This window comes from Mytilus californianus, unplaced genomic scaffold, assembly GCF_021869535.1.
Source record: "Mytilus californianus isolate M0D057914Y unplaced genomic scaffold, xbMytCali1.0.p SCAF_2, whole genome shotgun sequence".
Taxonomy (NCBI): domain Eukaryota; kingdom Metazoa; phylum Mollusca; class Bivalvia; order Mytilida; family Mytilidae; genus Mytilus; species Mytilus californianus.
Window position 1 is genome coordinate 100,256,479 of NW_026262668.1, and position 27,064 is coordinate 100,283,542.

A 27,064-nucleotide genomic window follows, 5' to 3' on the forward strand; every position below is an offset into this window, starting at 1 on the left:
ATACTATTTAGCGCTATAGGTTGCTGTTGAAAATTCATTTAAATACAAAATTGCAAAGGGTAGAACCTATTTCCCCAGTACTTGTTTCACTCACTGGATCTAAAATTTGTTTTTCATATATCTTAATTTTACCAAATAATTAAAAATTGTTTTTTTTTTTTACAATTTTACACATAAATTTTCATAAATTAGACTTAAATTTTACATGTTTTTGTCAAATGTTGCATCGAAGGCCATCGGAAACAAAAATGGGTTACTAAGAGTCCGAAAGACAATACATATCTTTTCCAACATACTTTTGGTTTTGGTTATCATTGACCTCATGCATTATTGGAATAAATACTAATGAAAGTACTGACGTACTGTTTACTCGGATGAACCTAATATCTGGTGGCTGGCGAATAAATCATACATACAGATTTCAATCTCCCTGTAGACTACTAGAAAGAACTTGCAGTTGATTTCTAAAGTAGAGTGTCAAACATTGCAGTCACATTGAAGACAATCACATACTAGTATTTAACATTTTATCAATTTCATAGGTTCTGTGGGCACAGAAGGGCCCGGTCGAATGGAACAACTGAAAAAAAATTAAATGTGTTTTGCACTGTCTGAAGACTGGATAATGCATTCAATGAATGTTCGCATTTTGATCGGACTTGATTGTGTATAAAACAGACAACTTTCCCCAATACGAGACAGGAAAGATTTAGTGGCTATAGAATGAATTTCATAACAGCGTGGACATGGTCATGGACACATGGTATTTAAATGTTAACCGTGTGTTTCACTGGCTGTCGACAACAAAGATATCCCGCAATTACAGTATGTCAGAGGCCTCTCAAAATTACTATCTTTCACCCATGAAATAAAAGTTTTTGCATAAAAGTTTATATGAATTTGTTTTAAATATGATTTATATAATCACATAAACAAATTATTTTGAAAGATTATATTATCAGAGGTTATATCATCAAGTAATCATAAAAACACAAAACTTAAGTTCAATGGCTCATTAAAAAAATGCGATAAAAATATAATCTTATGAGTTGAACATAAGAGTAACATAAGATCAGTTTTCTTTTTCTTTTTTTTTTTAATAAGAATCCGGACCTTCAACAAAACCATTTTAGTCCTCTAGTCTAGATGATGTTTTGCACGGAACACATTGAAGACTTGATCAGAGTTTCTTGATTATTCAAATATCATGCTAACAAAAATTGGTAGAAAAATCATTCAAGAAGCACATGAATCCGGTGTTTACGTGCAAAAAATCTAAATTATAATTTTTTTGATTGAACACAAATCGCGGTTTGTTGTAGCAATATCTATACAGTTTAGGGAAAGACCTTGAGTTTTGATTACTGTATAATATAATTAAAGGAGATTGATTGATTGTTGGTTGCTTAACGTCCAGTAGCAAATATTTCATGCATGTTCAGGACGATATTAAAGGAGATGTCGTGTATAGGTCAATGGACCTGACGGCACCCCTACGCATTCGACGAGAATATGTACAAGAAAGGAAATGTAGAAATAGGAATAATGAAAAGATTTTGCTTTAAACACGTCGATACCAACAGTGTTTTGACGTCAGAATAAATTTGCATAGTAATTTGAAAAATAAATGTAAACATGTTCATGATAAATTGACTAATCGACACAATGAAACAAATGAATTGTGGACTACTACGAGTTTACTTTCAACGAAGAACACGTGAAATTTGGTTGACAAGTGTTTTTTTTTTTCATTTCAACTCGAAATCCCACGTTTCTTTTTTTTTTTGCTCGTCTTGTGTAATAAATGAAATGTACATAACATAATCTTCAATCTACACACTCAGATTTTAAAAATGTGTTCAACACCTTCAGGGTTCTGCCTTTTTTTGCCTTGTCACAATAGTTAAACAGGGTTTTTCTATTGTTATGCACTTACCAGTGCATTCATTTGAAGTCTTTTTGCTATGGCTCTTTTATTTGCTCATATGATTCTTGTAATGATAGATCATAAAATCTATTGTGTGCAAAAACAACATTTTTGAGTTCATTTTATGGATATTTGTCACTCGTTTTCTAAATTTTACGAAATTACTTCCGTTGTTTTGGAAACCAGAATGTAAGTTCAAATTATGTCTTTTAGGAGTTTCTTGTCGTTTGATTGCTGTCTCGTGAAAATGTCTTATTTTTGTTTGTTTATTTATCCATAATATGAGTGGATTTAAAACATTATTTCTAAGAAACGAAATAACTATTCGCAAATATGAGCATAGAACTAAATATATATCGTGCCCTGTAAATGTAATATACAAATGAATAAAAAGTAAGAAAAATTCTTTTCTGGCAATCAGTGAAAAACGAAGTAGTATGTGAGTTATAGACAACTGTAAACGCATAGTAGTCCATTATAAAATTGAGAATGAAAACGGGAAATGCGCCAAAGAGACAACAACCCGACCAACTTGCAGAAAACAGCACAAGGCCACCAATGGGTCTTCAACACAGTGAGAAAATCCCGAACCCGGAGGCGGGCTTCAGCTGGCCCATAAACAATATAATGAATACTAGTTCAGCGAAAATGGACGTCACTCTAAACTCCGAAACATGATGCATTGCAAATAATTTAGTTGATTGGTCAATCACCAAAATAAAACAAAAAAAAAATGGTTTATTTGTAAACAAACACTTATACATGCATTGACGGTAACATAGGTATTCTAGATAATACATGTCCGTATAAGGAAATGTGCCCGACCTGTTAAATGCAGTTGTTTTGTTGACTTGAAAAACGAATAGACGGATCACAGCAATTGAATTTAGAATTGTACTAACTTTTTTTAGTTTGTGTTTCAGTATATATCCATGAATTAAATATGTTCACAATACCTTTCTGTCATTCATATTATAATTACACCTTATGTAAGAATCCTGGGTTTTGATTGGTTGATAGCCAGTGTATTTTTCACCAATTTACTGTTATCAAATGAATATCGTTCATTTTTTAACGCCGCCGGGGTATATGCAAAAAGGATATGCCTTTTTTACCCTCTCTGCCATGGTATTTGCCAAAAGATACTCTATCCGACTGGACGCTTGTAACGCCACGATCATCAATGCGTTTTTGAACGTTAACATTCGGTGTAATTAAACAGATATAGCATGTTCTTGAGGGGTATTTGCGAAAAATACCAGTCTTGAGAATGAATTTCCCTCGCCTTACGGCTCGCGAAATTTAACATTCTCTCGACTGGTATTTTTCGCAAATACCCCTCCTTAACATGATATATCTGTTCATAATTACACCTTATATAAGAATGCCGGATTTTGATTGGTTGTTAGCCAGTGTATTTCTCGCACATTCTAACATTTTTCCCTCATTTCAAACGAATTTGCCTGTTTTTTTCACCACTGCCGGTGAATTTGCCTCAAATTCCCCTCTCGGCCCCTCTCGGCCGTGGTATTTGCCATTTTGGATATTCCCTTTTTACCCTCGCGAGCCTGTTCCCGCCAAAATTATTCGGAACCTTTCTCACTTTATACCGACAACATGGTTAACTTTGCACATAAGACCGGATTCATATGCTTCTTGATATTTCCACGAGTTATTTTTTGTTAGAAAGATATTTAAATGTTCACGAAAATCTGATCGTTGGAGTCTTCGATGGGGAAATTCAAATTTGTTCCGTGCAACAAATTATGTAGCCCACAGGACTGAAATACTTTTCATGAATTTTCGGGGTTCTTATTACCAACAAAAATAATTTTAGTATGAAAATTGATCGTAGGTTACTCTACATCAACTCGTACGATTAAATATTTTCGTATTTCTTTAAATGAACCACAGAACGTTTGTGCAAGAAAAAACACAACGTTTTTTCTCTCTCGATTACTTGGTGATATCACCTCTGAATATACTTATTCTTTCAAAAGCAACTTTCTGTTTTGATTATATAAATATATTAAAAACAGATTCCTATACAATTTCATGCAAAAACTTTTATTTTATGAATGGACATGTGTAAAGATAGTGATCATGTACATCCCAATTGAGAGGCCCCTAACATACTGTATTTGCGTGAAATCTATGTTGTCGACAGCCAGTGATCGACACGATAACATTAAAAAAAATACCAGGTGTCCATGTCCACACTGTTATGAAATTAATTCTAATTCTATACTCATGTGACCCTTGCTTTGCTTGTGTACGCAGAATGTGCTGGTTGTCACTTTTCCCTAAAACTTCACAGCATAAACCTTTCTTATTTTCAACGTTGTATTTTTTGTTCTATATAGTCCTACTTTTAAAAGCAAGAACTCATCTATTCTCTCAATCATCCCATGATCCCACCAATGCATAACATATTGAATTCATGTATTTTATACAATGTTTATAATAGCAATTGTTTTATTTGTCATAATGAATTATTCAAGGGGAGGTGGAAAATCCTAGAAGCCCATTCTGGTTCATTTAGCTTAATCAGTAGTGGATGGAGGAAGTATTCAAAAGGGGGAGTGATTACATTTTAATTAGGTTAGGAGGAAGGAGCCAAACCCTATATTATACTAATTTTTAAGATATAAATAAAGAGATAATCAGTAAAAGTCAACTGGTCAGCAACCTAACACAAAAGATTAACATGCATAGACATCTACTGAATTTTTGCGATATTGAAGATTCAAAGTCTATCGGAAACATAGTTTCGACTTTTTGACTATAGATAAGTTTTTTTTAGCTTTTCACTTTCAGAAGTTGGTCCCCCTCCCCTCCCCCTACACACACACATGCACAAATACTCTTGTCTAATCCTATGTAATTAAAATTAGAGTTAACAAACAATCGACTGCACGAAAATAAAACTGAAGACTAACATGACTAAGCAACCCTACCAAAACCTGGGTGTGAGCTCATGTGCCCCGGAAGGGCAAGTAGATCCTTCTTCACAATTCTATGCTTTAAAATCTTAACATCATTGAGAAATAAACTTTACATTCTAATACTCAATTTAAATCCTGGCATGTATAGCACAGACACTCTTTATTGAAGACCATGTGTGTATTGCATGAGTTCATGTGTTTACACATGCGAATTCATATTAAAGATTGATTTAAAATAAAAGAGTTAGTGCCAATTTCCCTGAATTTTTTTTCACAGTAGGGCCATTTCAAAAGGTATGCCAATCTTAAAGAAATTACTCTATTTCATTATAAAGACAAAACTGTTTTTAATCAAAGAACACAAAAAAAGGGAGAGGAGTAGCTAAAGGGAATGTTTTAAATCCTATAAGAGATGACCGGCTCTCAATTTTTTTAATGTTGTGTTGAATAACGAATAAGTAATCAATTTTGTCTTGGTGAAAATGTATTGCATTTCGTCTTCCTAGTCGAAATGATTGTCATCAGATTTCAAATGACTTTTCATGTTATTGCAAGTCCCCATTTTCTAGACATGATCAGTTTGGATACGTTAGCTTATTGTTTACTAGCTTGATACGCCTTATTGTTAGCTGGTTAACCGTATAGTGTTTGCTAGCTTGATACACCTTATTGTTAGCTGGTTTATTGTTTGCTAGCTTGATACACCTTATTGTAAGCTGGTTTATTGTTTGCTAGCTTTATACGCCTTATTGTTAGCTGGTTTATTGTTTGCTAGCTTGATACACCTTATTGTTAGCTGATTTATTGTTTGCTAGCTTGATACACCTTATTGTTAGCTGGTTTATTGTTTGCTAGCTTGATACACCTTATTGTTAGCTGATTTCTTGTTTGCTAGCTTGATACACCTTATTGTTATCTGGTTTATTGTTTGCTAGCTTGATACACCTTATTGTTAGCTGGTTTATTGTTTGCTAGCTTGATACACCTTATTGTTAGCTGGTTTATTGTTCGCTAGCTTGATACACCTTATTGTTAGCTGGTTTAGTGTTTGCTAGCTTGATACGCCTTATTGTTAGCTGGTTTATTGTTTGCTAGCTTGATACACCTTATTGTTAGCTGGTTTATTGTTTCCTAGCTTGATACCACTTATTTTTCGCGTGCTTATTGTTTGCTAGCTTGAGTTTTACGACAGAAAGCTACTTAAAAGAACATCATTTTAATGTTTTATAAGTTGACAAATCGCCATAAATAAATTGCCTTATTGCTTTTTATTGTAAAAAGTGTGTCTTATTTGATTAGCCTAAATTTCCCCAAAAAATAAATTATGACCATAAAACAATAAATATACTTGCTTACCATGTCAAGACCTATCTATTGCGCACAAGCTGGTATAGTTAGACCCCTCTTGTATCGAAGCCTATTAAAGAATATATAATTTGAATTCGAGATTACGAATTCAAAAAATCGTGATCACTGAACTAAATACGTATACACTAATTTTGTAATTTGTTATCATGGATTTAATTCGTGATAACGAATCTGAGGAATTAGTTATCACAGATTTTTATCATTCGTGATCACAGAATAATTTCCGTCATCACAGATTGTATTTTTCGTTATCACGAATTAATTCGCTATCATGGATTGAATTGATGATATCGAATCTGTGGAATTAGTTATCACAATTATGTAATTCTTCATCACGAATTAAATCCGTTATCGTATATTTTGAAATCCATGGTAACGAATTCTTAAAATTGTGAAAACGAATTCCGTTATCACAAATTATAAAAGTCTGTGATAACGAATCTACAAAAAAAGTAATAGCTAATTTCACAGATTCTGTATCACGAACTTAATCCGTCATAACGAATCTTATTCTTGATGACGAATTACAATGTATATTAATTTTGGTGATGACTCAATCCGTGATCTCAAAATTTTCAAATTCATAAACTCGAATTCAAAATAGATTTTTAGGAGGTCCTAAATGGGCTTCTCCAGCGCACATGTTGCTTTGTACCTGGGGAATTTGCACTGCCGCTTTATTGTAAATTGTTACATATAAGCATATGTATTTAAGTTATCTAAGAAACACATTGAGGTGTCCTGTGATTGTCTAAATGTTCGTATTGTTTTTGTATTATACAATGAGATTGTCGGGCAATTTTTGACATACCAATTTGTAATTTGTTGATACAAACCCGCACTGGTGTTCTTCAGTTGTAGCGTTATATAATTAGAAATAAGGCAAAGAAATCCTCTCAAACAGATTCTTACGGCCGTCTTCAACTTAAAGTTAGGTAATTCCATCTTGAAGGTTTAATTGGACTATGAATGAGACAAAGAACAGGAATGAAAGCGCCATTCCTAACCTTTAGTTTTCATCTTGTGTACGCATTGGTTTTCTTTCATGAATCGATTCAACGTCTCCGTCCTTTGCCATTTTAAAACAGTCAGTGTCTTGCCTTGCACTATAAAGAGTTTGTTTTGCCTCACCTATACCTATGTGACGTCTATAGATGAAAGTGAGACATACATGTTGAACAGTTTCACCTAGTTTGTAGTGCCCCCGATGACAAGTCGGCGGTGCCCTATAGTGTTCACTCTGTCTCTGTTTGTTTGTCCGTCCGCCTGCATTTCTATGTTGTGCCATAAGTCAAGATTTGTCTCGATCAATTGAATACCGTGTTGAAACCTATTCAAGGAAGGTCCCTTTTGATTTTTCTTTAAAAATTTGGACAAGTTGGGGTAAAAAAAATGAGATTTTAGTGAAAACATTGTTATTTACAAATTTTGAGAAACTTCTTTCGTTCAGTTTAATTGAGATCTGGAGCTGGCATGTCAGTAACTGCTAGTAGTCCTTTGTTAATTTTTGCATCTGTCCCAAATCAGGAACCACTAGTCTTTGGTTGTCTTGTGTGTTTTTTAAATTTAGTTCGTTTATATGTTTCAAAGTTTAGTGTGGTGTCGATTTCGCTGAACTAGTACACGTAAATGTTTAGGGGCCAGCTGAAAACCGCCTCCAGTTGTGGTATTTTCTCGCTGCGTTGAAGACCCATTGTGGCCTTGGGCTGTTTTCCGCTCTTTGGTCGGTTTGTTGTCTCTTTGACACATTTCCCGTTTCTATTCTTAATTCTGTTCTTTTAGTGCTGGTTAATAAACTTACGAAAAAGCCGACAAAATACACAGTGCTTAGATTTTAACAAAACTGGATTAATTTCTGGTCTCACCGTATTGATTTCTGATCCCAAAATTAGGGAAAATTGACGTCGGTTGACATCTGTCGTATATGCTCCCCTCCTCCCCCTTCCCGTTTATCGTTTATCATAAAGGGACGACCATTTTATACTTTGCACGGGGGTGAGAGATTGGGTTGGGGATGGAGGATAGGGGTTGCAGAATGGTTTTGAAAATGAAAATTCTGATCTGGGATAACTAAAAATAATAATCTTTAAATAACAACAAAAAGAAAATAAGCTAGAATACCAACAAATGAAATCTAAGTACTGTTGTTTTCCCCTTCTGATGAAAGTAAATCTCGAAAAGTGCTTAGGACGCAATAAACTAATAAAGTTTTCACAATTTGCCATTCGCAGCCTATACGGTGCGGGTATTGCTCATTGTTGAAGGCTGTTCGGTTCTACCTATAGTTGCTCATGTCGACGTTATTTGGCCTCTGGTGGATTGATATTGGCAATCATACGTCCTCTCCATCTATCAATTATTGCGTGAGTTATAATAATTTGCCAGAGTAACTATAGTTTCTTATCCCCTTTTGCTTCCTGGTAACTCATTAGATGGTATATTAATCCCCAATTCATAACGTGAAGTTGCGGAGTTTTTTTATTATTGCATCAATCTAAATAACGTATAACATATTATCGTCGTAAATGTTCGTGTAATATTCGCTGAAGGACCTTAGTCAACAATTCTAATAATTTTAAATTACGGACCTTTCAACACTTAATGTAATAGATCATGCGACCTAATTGTTAAGTTTTTTTTAAGTCTTTTTCATCCGTCGACTTTATCTTTGATTCTTTTACTATTGATCTGATAACCGATGTGTATATTTTAACGACAGGGCTAGTTTTCTTATCAGTAGTTACCTCTCTTGTTATTGTGATATTGTAATGAAATATATATATATATATATATATATATATATATATTTACATTCTTCATAGTGTATTTCATTGTATAATTTGAATTTGCAATCTATTTCATATTTCAATATTAAAATCTTGTTTCTTACTATAAATAAAAACAAGAAAATTTGAAAGACTTTGTTTCATTAACTACCTTATTTTAATTCATAAGTCAAGCGGTCTATTTTGTCTACATTCCAGTTTCATAGTCAAGCCGACCGTGCGAGGGCTGTATAGCCAGTCAAGGTCGTTAAAAACTTCCATCATCATTCATAGTCATATTTTATTAACTTGAATGAAAATGAGCAACCTTGGATTAATTCATTACAGATATCTAGAAAACATAAGAAACCCATTGGTCACTCTAAATGAATAACATCTGTATCTGTACACTGAAATTGAATCCAACTGTTGTTTTTTTCGTTTTTGCTATGTGAAAATGTAACAGCCACTATGTTCCGTCAGTTACTTTGTTCCGGCGGAACTTTTCAACTAGTTATTTCGTTCCGATGGAACTTTCCAACTAGCTGTTTTATTCCGAGTGCAGTCGAAAACTTCCGGAAAAAAGTAGCTAGTTGAAAAGTCCTGGAACAATGTAGCTAGTTGAATAGTTCTGGCGGAACAGAACAACTAGTTTCATCGTTCCGAATATACCATATTTCGTCCTTTTTGTAGAAAGAGGGGGAAGAATGAGTATCAGTATATATAAGAGCAAATCATTAATTTACAAGAATACCCAACGCACTGAAAGGGGTTTCTTTGAGGACAAATATGCAAAATTTAAGTTGTATTTCGTAGCTCACATAAAACGGAATAAGTTGCATTATCATGCAAATTTAGTATTCATAGTACCCTCAAGTGAGGGAAGAATACCCCCCTCCTCATGTGGTACTTTGCATCAATTCTCCAAATGGAACTTTGTGACTGGTTGATAAGTTCCGTTGGAACTTTTGGGCTAGTTTGTTATTTCCGGTTTTGACTTATTTGCCAAAGAGGAACTTTGTGGCTAGTTGATAAGTTCCTTTTGACTTTTGTAATCAGTATCTTGGTTTCCCTTTGAAAGGTTCAAATATAATATGTTGCGCTTTTACTTTGCATCAATGGAACTTTCTGCCTGGTTGATAAGTTCCGTTGGAACTTTTGGGCTAGTTTTTTAGTTCCGGTTTTGACTAATTTGGCAAAAAGGAACTTTCTAACTAGTTGATATGTTCCGTTGGAACTTTTCAACTAGTCACTTTGTTCTGGTGGAACTTTTAAACCAGAGGAAGAACAAAGTAACTAGTTAATAAGTTCCTCCGGCTAATTAGTTCTTTCCGCCCGGAACTTTCCAACGTCGGAACAAAAGAGCATTTACAAAAACACTCTCGTTTTTCATGTTTAAATAAGACTAAGAATAATTTTATACAGCGTATATTTGAGTTTATACTTGTAATTCGAAAAACAAAATAAAATTTTAATTTCATTATGTCAATAAACAGCTGCGCCATGAGCGCATGATACACCCGTCGTCTTGTGTGTGAATTTTTATGCAATAATCATAAATAGTTTCTGACATACGGCCTGACATGCGAAAACCCCCTTTTTTACAAAAAACTCAATATCTCTCAAATAAAATTTTGAATCAAAACCAAAAAGTATACAGATCTTTAGATTAATATAACTGATAATTGTGTAAAATTTTAAGCAATAATCATAAATCGTTTTTGAGATACGGCGCGACATGTGAAACCCCCCCTTTTTTTTTTAAATAATCGATATCTCAAAAATAAAATTTTGAATCAAAACCAAAAAGTATACAGATCTTTAGAATAATATAACTAAGAAGTGTGTAAAATTTTAAGCAATAATCTTAAATCGTTTTTGAGATACGGCGCGACATGTGAAAAACCCCTCCCCCTTTTTTTTCAAAATACTCAATAACTCAAAAATAAAATTTGAATCATCACCAAAAAGTATACAGATCTTAGGATTAATATAACTAAGAAGTGTGTAAAGTTTTAAGCAATAATCATAAACTGTTTTTGAGATACGGCGCGACATGTGAAAAACCCCTCCCCCTTTTTTTAACAAAATACTCAATATCTCTAAAATAACATTTTGAATCATCACCAAAAAGTATACAGATCTTAAGATAAATATAACTAAGAAGTGTGTAAAGTTTTAAGCAATAATCATAAATTGTTTTTGAGATACGGCGTGACATGTGAAAAAACAACAACACACACACCTTTTTTAGTTACTAAGTCCCGTAACTCAAAAGTTTTAATCTTATTTTCACCAAAAAGTATACAGATTGTTTGACCATCATAAGAAACAACTATGTTAAGTTTATTGAAATTTGGATAAGTCGTTCTCAAGTTACGGTGCGACATGTTTACGCCGGACAGACAGACGGACAGACGGATAGACGGACAGACGGACAGACGACATTTGTATACCAATTATACGTCCCTTCAAAATTTTGACGGGCGTATAAAAACTACATAGTCTTCAAGAATCAAATCTTCATTTTAATATATTTCTATCTGCTGACTTTAAAAGGGTCATCATTTTGCGTAAGAAATTGAAAAAAAGTCGGAAATACAAATTAATCAGGCCTAAAAGTGTCCTTCAGATGAAGAACAGCAATAAAAGCACTGTTCCTTTCTTTTGGTATTGCCAATTGTATGTAGGGATTTTGGGTCGTGGATTAAAATATTATACACTATGTTCCTTCTTTTCCAGTCGATAATTATTCTGTTTGAGGAAAAAGATACATGTAAATTAAAGTTTGTTCGCCTTTTTTTTTATATCGAATAATTCATGTTCTATGGGAGCAGTATGGACTATATATACATAATTTCTTTCGATTCCAAGGAGAATGGACACGAGGTCTGTGTTTTGATTAGTTTGTTTGACTGCTAAAAAAGTAATTCGTTCAAAACAAAATTGTCTTCAGAAAAAAATACCAAGCTTTTACTTGCTCGCACTCCTTTCTGTCGTTCATAGAGCAACAAAAAAAATGATCTAATAAAATTTTGAGATTTGAACAATATCATAACTCCGGGCATAACATAATTGTTTAGCTTTCAAGTCGAAAGAAAAGAAAATAAAGATTTTCAAGATAAAAATGCACTTTGATTGTGTTTTTTTACTTCAGCGCAAGCTATTTTGTACGAGCGGTTATTTTTCTAATCGATGTTTTATTCTCAACAATGGAGAGTAAAAAATTCAATTTTTTGAATTGATCATGTTTCAAACTAAGGAAACTTGTGTAATTCATTAACTAGTCTTTCGGTTTATTTGTATTGTTGGTCTACTGCCTCATTTACATATACCTTTAACATATTGATCATATTTAGAGAAAGATAACTGCATCCGAGATCGCATTATGTATTGGATTAACATGTAATTTTATAAATTTGTACATTCCCCCTTTATTTATCGGTGGACATTCCGCTCCTTTTTAAAAATACTAAATCGAATATGAAGTACATGCACGAAGAAGTTTGTCTGACGTAAAAACACATTGCCCAATATTTCAAGGCTGCATTTACACACACAGTACACTGACTCTTTATAATATTATTACAAAATCATTTGAAATTTTGTTTTTCGAAGAAAGACCAATATTACAATTTATTACAATAAGCATATTTAGTGAGACTTTGAGTACGCGACACGCAGCTGAATCATAATTAATCATTTTATGAAGGCATGTCAAACGGCCACTAGTACAAATGCATCCAATCAACTGGCCTATTGGACAAATATTGACGTACGGTGATGGTTTATAAAATGACATTGTCCTAGTTTTAGAACACTGTTGTTATCTGTATATATGCATCTGTATCAACATCAAAGAGTAATGTACTTTTTTGTCGGAGTTGTGGACTACTGATTCAAATTAATGTTGATTTCGACAACGAGCTTTGTATAACCGCGTATGGAAAATACCAAGAGTATGGAACGCCACAGCTGTCTTATGTGGAACTCTGATATAACGTTATGTTGTTTTATTATTTAAGGAATGACTGTAATATTTTTTCTGTCTATGAGGAAATAACATCAAAAATGTGTTGCACACTGAATAACCCGCGTAGCCATTTTTAACCGGAGTAAACCATGAAAAAACGTTGATGACGTCACGGTCACATGACTAAATTATGTCTATGAGCTGATAAACAAAACAACGTCAGCCAATCAGAAGACGCGTTACATCCAAAAATTAAATTATTACAGCCGGGAAGCCACTGACGCAGGAGATATCCTCTAGACGTTTTGATCACGTGATTTAGACGTAAACAAAATGACAACGTTTTTGATCTGCATAATCGGAATGATTTTTCCGTTTTTGCTCTGTATGTGTTGATTCTATGTTGGCATCCAAGCATAATAATGATTAAAAGGTAGTAACGTGTTCTCAGAGTATTCCCGACTGTTGCCGCTAGCAATAGATTTGTTTTGTTTTTGATACAGCGCCACCTATAAGAAAATTCCCGTTTATCTCCACTTAGCGCGCGAATTTTGACATGCAATGATCTGATTGATCGATTCGATCCGTGGCTTCCTGGCTGATTACTTGATAATATTTTGTCTTTACATAATATGGTTTTGACTTTACGTAATGATATTTTGATATAACTCAATATGGAATAGTCATTACTTAATCATATTTTGACATTACACGATATGGTTTCGTATTGAATTGATATAGTTTTGTCATTACTTAATATGGTTTTGTCATTACTCAATGTGGTTTCACCATTATTTAATGTGGTTGTTTCATTCGGCAATGTGGTTTTAACATTACTTGATTTGTATGTGACTTAACGTAATGTATTTGTTTCATTACATGATGTAGTTTTGTTATTTCGTAATGATGATTTGCCAATTCTTTATATGGCTTTAACATAACGTAATGATGTTTCAGGAGTAGGGGCAATAAGGCCCTAATTTGGCCCAAATATTAGGACAAAATGAAAAGTTACCATACATTTTCTTAACTTTGTTCAAACTACACTAACATAAAAGGTTTTCAGAAAATGAAAACAAATTTTATATTTATTGAGTTACCATGGCAGCAAATTATGACCAAATGTGTATATTTTGTAAAATGTCTTGATTTTCCTTGTTTAACGTCAACCCTTATGTATATATACGATTGGAAAAGTATGTGCGCACCCTAGAAACAACTTTATATTTGGTTAGAATATTTCAATAGTTATGATAAATCTTCTCTTAAATTATTTTGTTGTTTCTTGTCTGCGCACGATGTTTCCTCGAAGGAAATAATGACGGAAAACTGCATAAACCCAGCAGTTTTCTATGTTTTATTTTAATTGGTGCATTTTATGACGTAATTGTGACGTCATAACATCAAACATTTTGTATAATTCAATTATATTTTTTGTTTTTATGCATTTCCAAACATTATGTGCAAATTTGGAATAGTTCTTAAAAACTTTATTTTCTTGGGCCAAAACCGGGCCTTAATGCTCCTACTCCTTTGACGATTTTACACTACATGATGTGTTTGTTTCAGTATTTGATGTGGTCCTTTCATTCTTTGATGTGGTTATCACATTACGTGGTGGAGGTAAAACTACGTGACCTAGTTCTATTTTTTTATCATAGATTTCCATGTTTTATGTGCCTTGGATGAGTGTGGCCATCCATCGAGTTAGAGTTCAAATTAAAGTTTCGAATTAAACTTAGAATTTAAATTAAACTTTGAGTTAAGTCTTCGATTTAAGTTATAATTCAAGCCATTATTAGAATAAAAGTTCTAGTAGCATTGAGTTTCGGGTTCAATTTCAAGATTGAGTCAAAAGTAGCGTTCGAGTTACAATAATGAATTTGACTTCAACTTTGAATTTGAGGAGCCTTTTGGGGTAGAGTTTGAGTTAGAGTCGAATATGAGTTTCGTTTAGATTAAGATTTCGAGTTAAAGTTGGAGTTATCTAATATGAGTTCGTCATGGTATTTAAATTTTTCTATCGAAGATCAAGGGCTTTTGCTCGGGCTTCCGAAAAGAGGGCCGAGGGGTATTTGTACAAAACATAAACAATGTTACAGTATACAAAACACAACATAGAAATTGAAATAAATTTGAATGTGTAATGATTGCCAATGAGATTACTATCCACTAAAGTTTAATAGTCACAGTAATGGATGTAAGCAATCATAGGCAACCGTACAGCCTTCAACGCACCGTATAGTAAATAAAAAGGCTACAAAGGCCACCACGTGAAAATGTGAAACAATTCAAATTTATAAATCCATTGGTGATGATCTTGCGTGCTCCAGAAGGTTAAGCAGATTCTGCTCAACGTGTGGTAGCCGTCGTTTTATTCGTGAAAGTATAAACCCAGTGATTTGGTTTTATTTGGTAGTTCCCGTTCGAGGAAAAGAGGACGGGGTTGTGGTGCGAAAACTGGAACATATCCGTCGTCACTTGTGAAACAGATATTTCAAAAAGTTTGTTGTTTCAATTAGTGCGATATATATCAGAGTATGCAATTTATAATAATAACAGATTGATATTCGTATATGTTCAAATAATTATACACGCTAAAAAAAATAAAAAAAATCATATTTTATAGAATTGATGTTTGTCGCTTATTCCGATCCCCCCAGTTTCCTGTAACTTTAGTGTGAGTTGATTTAAAGTGTCTCATTGCCGACAATAAAGTACAAGTCTTTTGATTTTTGTGTTGAACCTGGGACATTAATGTAGCGGCAGTGAGACACAACAAACCTATATTTCGTTGTGGTTATTGGCGTCGGCGTCTTCATCATTTAGATTGTCAGGTTTCTCATTTAAATTGTTTTTATATTTTTCATTTCGGGACCTTTTATAGCATACTATGTGGTATGGGTTTTGCTCATTGTTGAAGACTATACAGTCAAATATAGTTGTTTAAAGCTTCTACGTCATGTGGTAAATATTTGGTTGAGAGTTGACTCATTGGCAATCATACCACATTTTCTTATTTCTATATAGGTTTTTTTTTGCATTAAATATTACCGAATTAGACTGTTTTGGTATGATAAATTTAAAAAACTCTTTTGATTAGTATAAAACTTGTATAGGAGTTATTCTTCAAGATCAAGATAAAGCATTTCAAGAAAAACATTTCTTTTTTTAATTTTGTATATACCGATAAATGTACAAATAAATGTACAGTCAACATTACGCTTTTACACTGACAGCAGCAATATCAGGCGAGACGAGAATTCCATGGAATCTTTCACGAATTATTATATATATTGCTTCCATTTGAGAACTAAGAAAGAAAAAAAAACGGCAGGACCAAATTGTTTAGGGATATCCCCCGTGTGGCCGAAAGACTGTAAATTGTTTAGTACTTTTTTCTTATTTTTGTCTGCCGTTCCCCTTTTTCATACCGAATAACTATGAACAACAAGTCGAACTTAAATTTGAACTTGAACTCAATGGATGGCGAAACTTATTCAAAGGACATTAAACAAACGAAATAGTGAAATCGGTTTAAAAATAGAACTAGTTTTTCCGAAATGGTCACGTGGTTTTACCTCCACCACGTAATGTGATAACCACATCAAAGAATGAAAGGACCACATCAAATACTGAAACAAACACATCATGTAGTGTCAAATCGTAAAATTTTAAAACATCATTACGTAATGTTAAAACCATATAAAGAATTGGCAAATCATCATTACGAAACAACAAAACCACATCATGTAATGAAACAACTACACTACGTTAAGTCACATACACATCAAGTAATGTTAAAACCACATTGCCTAATGAAACAACCACATCAAATAATGGTTAAACCACATCGACTAATGACATTGATTAATGACAAAACCATATCAAGTAATGATAAAACTATATCAAGTCAATACGAAACCATATCGTGAAATATCGAAATATCATTAAGTAATGACTATGCCATATTGAGTTATATCAAAACATTATTATGTAAAGACAACATATCATCAAGTAATAATAAAACAACATAACCTTATATAAGAGTTCCACATAAGACAGCTGTGGCGTTCCATACAAGAGCTTCAGGGTGTGCTTTATGTAATTGACAAAAAATTTTTTAAATTTTTTCATTGATTGTGAATAATTTACTTCTGGACTAAAAAAACAGAAACAATAATTACACTCGTGTCATAGTTAGTGCGACAAGTATTCCAAGTAGTCTTCCAAAATCTCGACAAACACAACCACTGGAATAAAAACTGACTTTGTTACTTGATTTTTTTTTTTACAATTTTACATTTGGTAACGCTTCATATACCACAACATTGTCTTGTTTAGTATACTAATCCATTCATCTGGAATTTTTAGACATCGCAGAGAAGCTATGTTATGAAATTACGTTTGATAAAGTGATCAGCAATCAATCAATTTTTCCCAAATTAAGTTAAGAGGGGGGTGGGGTTGGGGGTCAGTGAAAAAACTATGTGAATTAAGTTTTTTTTATCCTACATTGAACTTTTGATGTCGTCCCTAATTAGATGGTACAAAACAAAGACAATTACCTTTTCACAAATTGTACAAGATCGTTAAAACTGACATAGTACTGTACAAAAAATTATTGAAACATTCAAATCTGACGGCAATCTGTCAACTGCTATAAAGCGTTCTAGACCGGATAGAATTGACTGTACAGAAGAGATTGTCCATTCGATCCAATACAATAAACAAGTTGCTTTTGAAAAAAAATGACAATACGTGCACCTTAGAACTTTTTTATTATAATTATTAATTCAACTGAATAAGAAATTATATATCAGTGTTATCTTGGCCATGTGTGTGGAGGATAATATTTTCTTTTTATTGTAAATCATTACAATTTTGGCATGTTGAGAGAAGTGTTAAATATAAAGCAAGGAGAGAAAAAAAAAGATTCCCAGATGTATAATTTCTTAAAGAATAATAGTAATTCAAAATATGGAGGACACATGTACCTTCTTCCAAAAATTCATAAAATTAATCTAGAAATAAGTAATGCGGCATTGCGAACTGGTCTGCTAGCAGGACACATTAATGTTCGTTACCGACCAATCATCAATAAGTGTAACTCTCCCGCGAGAGATACTTACTTGATCTAATTATAAATATAAAAAAGAAGATGTGGTATGATTGCCAATGAGACAACTCTCCACAAGAGAACAAGATTAATGACACAGAAATTAACAACTATAGGTCACCGTACGGCCTTCAACAATGAGCAAAGCCCATACCGCATGGTCAGCTATAAAAGGCCCCGAAATGACAAATGTAAAACAATTCAAACGAGAAAACTAACGGCCTAATTTATGTAAAAAAAATAAAGGAAAACAAATATGTAACACATCAAACACTGAATTACAGGCTCCTGACTTGGGACAGGCACATACATATAGAATGTGGTGGGGTTAAACATGTTGGCGGGATCTCAACCCTCCCCCTAACGGTCTAACCGGGCCTGGGCCAGTGGTGTAACAGTACAACATAAGAACGAACTATAAAAATCAGTTGAAAAAGGCTTAACTCATCAGATGGATACAAACAGAAATACTACATAGAGTGGACGTGGCCGGGTACTTTTATATCCCAACAACAAATAGACACTAAGTACAGATCTGAGAGTACTCGCAGCTACTGACAGCTAGTTCAAAGCCACTAACAACTAATTAATAAATCATGCATCTAAGACTAAATTATCAATCCGTACACATCCAACATCCAATTATTGAAGAGGCATAATTTTTACATTCAAGATACAAAAAAATTCATTAATAAAATAGAGTCACACGAGGTAAAAAAGTATGCATTCTTATTGCCTATGATGTACGTCAATGTACACAAATATGATCATTGATAATTTAGAAGAAACTGTTATTAATGCATAAGAATTTATTGACACACAGGAGCATATACTTTAAAGATTCTCAACAAAATAGATTTAACTGCATTTGTTAAATTAATTCTTAGAAACAATGAATTTGAGTTTAATGGACTGTTATACAAACACATTATAGGAGCGCCCATGGGTGGTATATTGTCACCAACATGCACAGATCTGCATCTGTCTGCCCTATTAATTAAATCTAAGATACGTTCCAATGGAGAGAAAACATCAAATTACACTGTCAATAGGGATGACGGTTTTTTGGTCTTCACAAATCTTGGCAAATTAGAGCAAGTTGAAGAATTTTTTAACCTTGCAAACGAAATTGACCATCTACTTAAGTTCTACTAGTACTATGAGGTGTCGACATCTAGTATGGCCTATTTAGAGGGTGGTAAAAGGTTATTTTCGTGCAACGTTTTCGGCCTTTTTATTTCACGTGTTTCCGTGTTTCGACGTTTTATTTCTCGTTTTCTCGTGTTTCAAATTGGTTCGATGTGCTTGCTTCGTGTCTTCCCTTAATTATTTTCCGTGTTTCGTGTCGGTACTCTTATTTTCTCGTGCTTGTCCCGCATTTGATTAAAAAGTAAACCGGAACTAATTAAAAGTCAGCCAAATATTGTTTTAAATCATAAACTAATTAACTGGTCCCAAGATATTTATTAATAGCCTATTGTATTACTATGATAAATCGGAAGCACAAAACATTTGCGAAAGCAAATTTACAATCTAACATTGTTGGGCTGATGTTTAGACGAGTTGTATATGCAGAATGTACACAGCCATGTTGATCCGACTGCTGTTGATCCGATGGAAAAATCTGTTGTAGAGTTGTCACTGGTTCAGACGTACTTATAGATATAATTATTTCTGCGACGGTATCTTGCATTAATTTGTAAGATCCTTTACAATAGATATTTCAGCTGATCTGTAACAATTCCATCTTCATGCCTTATATATCATGTACTACATTACGACGCTAGATTATAACTAACGAGGAAAGGTAACACCCGGCCACCGAAAGCTTTATTATTGTGAAGCCTAGGTGGTCGAGTGGTCTAGCGCGTCGGATACAGTGCAGGCGATTTGGTGTCACGATATCTCAGTAGCATGAGTTCGAATCCCGGCGAGGGAAGAACAAAATATTTGCGAAAGCAAATTAACAGATCAAACATTGTTGGGCTGATGTTTAGATGAGTTGTATATATATATTTTGGAAAATGTTGTTTGTGCTGTATTAAGACCCCTCTACCAAGAAATTTGTTTTGCATGCACACGTACAAAAATTGCGGTTTTTATCCAACGCAACCATAGGTTTGAATGTTGTTTTCAATTTAGACTTGTATATATTATATAAAGAATATGCATATACAAGTCTAAATTGAAAACAACGTTCAAACCTATGATTGCGTTGGATAAAAACCGCAATTTTTATACGTGTGCATGCAAAACAAATTTCTTTGTAGAGGGGTCTAAATACAGCACAAACAACATTTTCCAAAAGACCAAAAAAGTGAAAAAGTATATTTTAACAAAACGCATTTGACTATCAGGTCGAACAACGGATGTTCTTAAACCCTGCTGACTGCCATGGCGATTGCCAAATAAACGGATCACAGATGTAACACAATGGATCTTAATTATATTAATTTAATACCAAACAGAAAACAATAAGCTTGCGGAAAAGATGGTATATCGCAAACATGAGGTGCAAAAATTTGTACACCATATCCGGATTTCGACAATATATATACATACAATAGACTAATTTCATGCACGTGTGAAATACTACATGTACGTTAAATAGTATAACTAGGAAGACATACTTTCACATTATTAATTTTAATAAATTTACACAGTTTTTCTAATTGTTCAGTATTTGTAGAATTGAATAAAACATTAAATTTGTATGTTTTTGGATTTTCCAAAAATAATTAGATAAGAATATTGTTATATCTGCTTTCAGTGTTTCACAAGTCATAATGTAGTTCTAGTCGTCACCAATGTCAGTTGAGTCACAAAGGTGGCATACACTATCGTCTCTTGAAAAAACATGCCATCTTCCTGTCTCAACTGGCAATCGGTGACTACCACATCTAAATTTGCACAATGTATACAAATGGTTAGTTGACAAAATATTAAAATATTTCTCAAATTTAATGTCTGTCTTAAAAATTCTATAATGTAACCCTTTTGGTGAAGCATCTATATCTGACAAACATAGATATAAGAAGATGTGGTATGAGTGCCAATGAGACAACTCTCCATCCAAGTCACAACTTGTAAAAGTAAACCATTATAGGTCAAAGTACGGTCTTCAACACGAAGCCTTAGCTCACACCGAACAGCAAGCTATAAAGGGCCCCAAAAATGACTAGTGTAAAACCATTCAAACGGGAAAACCAACGGTCTAATCTATATAAAAAACGAGAAATGAGAAACACTTATGAACCACATCAACAAACGACAACTACTGAACATCAGATTCCTGACTTAGGACAGGTGCAAACAAATGCAGCGGGTTTAAACGTTTTAATGGTACCAAACGTTCACCCTTTTTCTGAAACAATAGTGTTACATCACAACAGAGAAAGACACACTATAAAATATCAACTGAAATAGCTTAACTCAATCAAAGGACATATTAACACCAGTGAACATACATTGAACAAATAAATTTGACCTATGATTCAATGTAAATACAAAATAAATAAACTAAGGGAAGAATAATAAAAGTAACATGTTATATCGGTATGAAATGTTCAAATTAAGAAAAACAATACTCTCGAACAAAAATATCAGCCATTTGCAATAACTTTAAACACAGGTAAATGAAAATAATTTTGTTGTTACGTGTACAGTTCCAATAGAGAAAGGAAATATTTTTACAAAATAAATAATTTTGATGTTCATAGTACGAAGTGAAAATTAATAGTAATACCAAACACTTATCAAAGCTGGTATACAGACCAGATATAACCCTGAATAACATTGAATAACAAAAAAGCATTACAATTAGTATCAACAGGTCAAATAAACAAGAAAGTACGATTTGAGAGTACTTGCAGTTACTGACAGCTACTTAAAAGCCAAAACAATAAATAATAAAAAAATCATGCATCAGAGACTAAAATCAACTAAAACACATCCCAGGGATTTAGTATTTTAACGTCATGGATAGTCAAAGAAGACATGACTTGTGCAATGCCAAAAATAAATGTATCGATAGACAGCAAGATAGTTAGGAGTTTAACCTCTTTATAGATCAAAATGAACGTGGGTGTGTCTTTAAACATCCCGTGTGAAAAGAATACAAATTTAGTTATGTTTTAATTTGCTGATGACAAAATCGATATCAGTGCCAATGTTAACTATATTCAAAGATCTAATTACAACATTGGTAACATAACCTTTACTAATAAGTTTGTTTAAAGGTTCGATGAGTTTACACGGATCACAAAGTGATTTCCGCGCTTTAAGTACAATATTACCGTAAAATTCAGGATGTGAAATACCAATTTTAATCAGTTTTCTGCAGGTACAGCCAAATTTACTAATCAAATATTTGTATCTATGAAAGAATTTAGTAAAAGTTTTACGTAATTTATGGTAACGAAATCCCTGACTTAATAATTTACCAGTGATTCATTGATCACGTTCGTTAAAATCTATGACATCACTACACACACGGGCATAACGAACGAGTTGGGATATATAAACACCGTATGATGGAGCCAACGGAACATCGCCGTCTAAAAAAGGAAAATTAACAATAGGGAATGAAAAGTCGTCTCTTTTGTCGTAAATTTTAGTATGGAGTTTATGGTAGAAGCACTGATAGATTAGTAGTAGAACACTTACTACATGCGGAGATGAAACGGAATTTAAATGTTTTTTTGTGCAATTAAGGTAACCAGTACATAGTAGGGACTTTCAAATGTTCGGAAGAGGCTTTAAGCTGGGTAGTGGCAGTGATATGCTTGTTTACAATTTGACTCTCTGTGGAGCGTACGGACCTGAATGTAGATGAATTTGTAATTTCGTTTTGGAGAACTTCCGTGTAGTATATGCGTCACACCACCACTACATTATTTGCGGCTTTATCTGCCGGTACAAACACAAACCGCTTTGCGAGTACTTGGAGTTTATTTTTTATTCTGGAAATGGGAATATCATGGACCCTATTTCTAATTTCAGAATTGTTTTCAAAATGAGATATACGAATATTAACAGTATTCATAATTTTATTCAAATAACTGTCTAGAGATTTTTTATCAGATTTTTCACGTTTACACCAATTTTTACAGTAGACAGACAGAGCGTCTTTAATGACCTGACGACACTGTTTCCAATCTATTTTAGATGGAGGACGATATTTCGGTCCTTTCTTAAGAAAAGTTATGACCTCACGGTCTTCGACGATGTTGAGGTCTCCTGTAAGGACATGGCCACAGGGAACATATCTAAAAATAGATGTTTCACAATCTCAAGTAGAAGGAACATTATTTTCTATATTGACGTCTGATGTAACTGACGTATAATTAAAAATCAAACTTCTGCTGGTTTTTTTTTATAAGAATACGAAATAATAGGTGGTTCTATATTATCAAAATATGGAGGTATTTGGCTTTGGATGGTAGAGTCATTGAATATACTAGATAAGTTAATAAAATCAATACCTCTATTTATATATTTTAATTTAAGAAAATGCCGTTTATGATTTTCAGGTTTATCGATAATAGGAAATAGCCTATGATGACAAAAGGCTGTAATAATACGGGTGTATTCATACATTGGGCTAAAAAAAGAAATTGTATCACACTCCAGAAAAAATAGCATATAATTTACTTATTGGTATCTGACCCAGTTTGCATAATACTTAATGTCTGCCATTTTTTTTATTATAGATAACAGATCAGGAAGTGTATGTTTACTTAATACGTTGATTACGGTTTTTGCGTTTGCCATGAGACCTTTTATTTCTAAGTCGTTTTTCGACAACATTAATGTTTTAGTTATGATCCCCTGTCCTAATATTTTGTCTTTAAGACCGAAAGGATAAGCATTTAATAATCTGCCCGACATTTATCATACGAACTATTGCCTTTAATGATATTGGATATCTGCTAAGCTCGGCATAAACAATAAAATTGGGTGTGCTTTGTTTTAAATGTAGAATCATCTTACAAATTTGGAGGTGGATACGTTCCAATAAATCAAAATTTTCAAGACCCCAAATTTCTGCAGCATATAGAAGAACTGGCACTACAGCTTTATAAAAAATATCTTACTGATAGATGGATTGTTCTGTCTGCATTTTTTTATGGCAGAGTACATTGCTTTTATACCTTGTTCATATAAATATTTTCTTGTTGCCAAAAACGCACCACTTCTTGCGAAAAATATACCAAGATACTTGTAGTCTTTGACAATTTCCATTTTACTATCATTGATTAAAAATAATTGAAATTTTGTGGAATTCTACCACCTGAAAAAATTAGGTTTTTTTTTTTCAACATTAACAATCAGCTTTTTACAGTAACATTTAATGAGATGTGCGTTTGCTTTCGTGTTCTCTAAAGGGAAATCAAACAATAATTAGGTAAGTATAACAAACAAACTAATTCTGTGGTACGTGAAGCGTTACTAACTGAAATTGTGCTATGTGAAGTGCTACATTGTACCAAATAAAATTGTTAGAAACAAATCCACTAACAATAGTTAAAAATTTAAAATCATATGATACATCAAATTTAAGAAAAAAAAGTTGAACATGTTTTATAATCCTGAATGGTTAAGTTTTACTATTAAACACGAGTTCATGAACTTTCTTATAAAAGAAAAATCCTTTATTTTATCAAAATCTTCAGAAATGTACTGCTATTGAATTATTATTTTCCCGTACTTTAATTCTCAGATAGTTTTTCCGAATGCAATAACCTTAACCAGAAAACCTCTTGTTGGTACTTCGACAACCACATTATTTTATGATTATTGATTATGAAAGACAAATTTGAATACACTTAAGCATTTAACAATAGTTATGACAAACTTTTAAAGGGGCATTAGCTGTCAAATTCATGTTCACCGCTTTGACTCAAATTCTCGTATTCGACTTATAACATACTAAAACGTATATTCAAATGATAAAAAGTCTAAAATAAACAATTTACGATGCACGAACACGATAATATGTATCAGCATTTGTACTCGTGCATTTGGATTTTTAAAGGTCTGTTTGATTTCATATTAAAGGTTAAAAAAATATGTTTATCATCGTTTTTACCTGTATAAGAATGAGTTTTTGTGGATCGAATCAGTCAAACAAATGGTTTACTCTTGTTTCACTTCCAATGTTGACATTCTTTTCCTTTTAATGGCTGAACACATCTAGTTCATACGTAACCCATCTCTAGCGAAGGGGTTAAATTGAAGGTCACATGAATACGGATTCGATGAGGTCGAATTATTCACTTGCAAGTGAATATTTCATCAGCGATATTTCTTAGCTTATTTTGACAAAATTGAACCAAACTGGCTGTTAAAAGCGAATTATTATTTAACTTTTTCACTTTCATAAATGGTTGAACAATAAAAAAATCATATTTTTTATTTTTGTATATCTCGTAGCTAATGCCCCTTTAACTAACAAATAGAAAATTTAAAGGAAAATAAATATCGCTCTATTGAATGTCTATCATCTCACTTATTTTTCAAGTGGTCCATGATTCTGTGTTGAATGTTTATAAATAAACTCATCATAGATACCAGGATTAAAATCTTGTACGCCAGACGCTCGTTTCGTCTACAAAAGACTCATCAGTGACGCTCGAATAAAAAAAGTTAAAAAGGCAAAATAAAATACGAAGCTGAAGAACATTGAGGACCCAAAATTCCTAATAGTTTTGACAAATACAGCTAAGGTAATCTATTCCTGAGGTAGAAAAGCCTTAGTATTTCGAGGGCCATGTTCGGTAAACTTCAGTAATAAAACACGAAAGTTAACGAGCAGGCAAAGTTTTCACTTAATGAAGTATTTTTTGTGGATTATATGTAATGGATTCGAAATAAATGTAGAATATCATGCATTGGTTTGATAATTTCCTTAACATTATAATTTCAACAAATTCATTTCATATGACTTTAATTAACAGTCCAGTAGTCAAGTCAGATACTTTGGTAGACTACTAGTAAGACGTGTCGAACTAATTGTGAAACGAGTGCATACTTTGTAAGAAAACATCCATTAAAGACATAGTCATTGGATGCAAGATTTGCGAATGAGATTGTGTTGGTATGAATCTTATCATAACTTTGATAAGTTTCTCAAACTACAAACAATTTTACATACCACAACAAAGAACAAAATCTGAAAACAACATATATGTAATATTGTCAAATCATATTATGAATTAAACTTTGAAGTAAACACAGACGTGAAAGAATCTAAAATAAATCTTAACGAAAACGGATACAATAAAAATGGTATTTCAGGATTCGCACATTATATACACTGATTGATATATCATTTGTTAAATGGGACACAACACTTATCGCCACTCCATTTGTAAAAGGACCGTTAACTTACGTGTATTTTACACCTTTATATTATAACACAATACTTGAAACACATGATGACAGAAAAAAAAAGTTCTTTCAGTTAAAAAAATCACATATACAATACCTCACGTTTTGATTCTAATCCAACATCGATAAGATCATCAAAAGCAATATATCCTTCAATCGGCAATGCCAGTTAACGGTTATTTAATCACAGTAGTTGTCTAACTAAACAGACGTGTCAGGAAAGAGATTTAAATACTGCGCTGATGTTAAATACCGATACCAATACAAGATTTAAGTGTGGACTTTCTCAAAATGAAATTGCATTGAAAAGTAACCCGGCGTAGTAAAGTTTAGCTTTGTGTTGTATTTGATACAACATGAAGCGAACGGTTAACGTCGATACCAAATTTTAAGACGTGCATTGGCCTTAGTAACGTAGATCTTCATACATTCATTTGTATTTGTTTGATTAAGGAGTGCAAAAAAAAACTTAATAACAAATATATATGTAAGAGTCAAAAATGGGAATGTCAGATTTTACGGCCACTTTTAATAGTTAAATAACTCAGATTGTCTTTCCACAATAGATATTTCCTA

The 27,064-nt window shown here is 33.0% G+C and overlaps 1 protein-coding gene across 1 annotated transcript in view; it reads right to left on the reverse strand.

Annotated features, from left to right (window-relative positions):
- Window positions 1-26,702, reverse strand: part of LOC127730575 (uncharacterized) — a 113,278-nt gene extending 86,576 nt beyond the window's left edge. Inside the window, exon 1 of the mRNA XM_052239028.1 lies at window positions 26,586-26,702. The gene's annotated coding sequence lies outside the window, so the exon portion shown is untranslated. The remainder of the gene's footprint in view (window positions 1-26,585) is intronic.
- Between the last annotated feature and the right edge of the window lie 362 nt (window positions 26,703-27,064).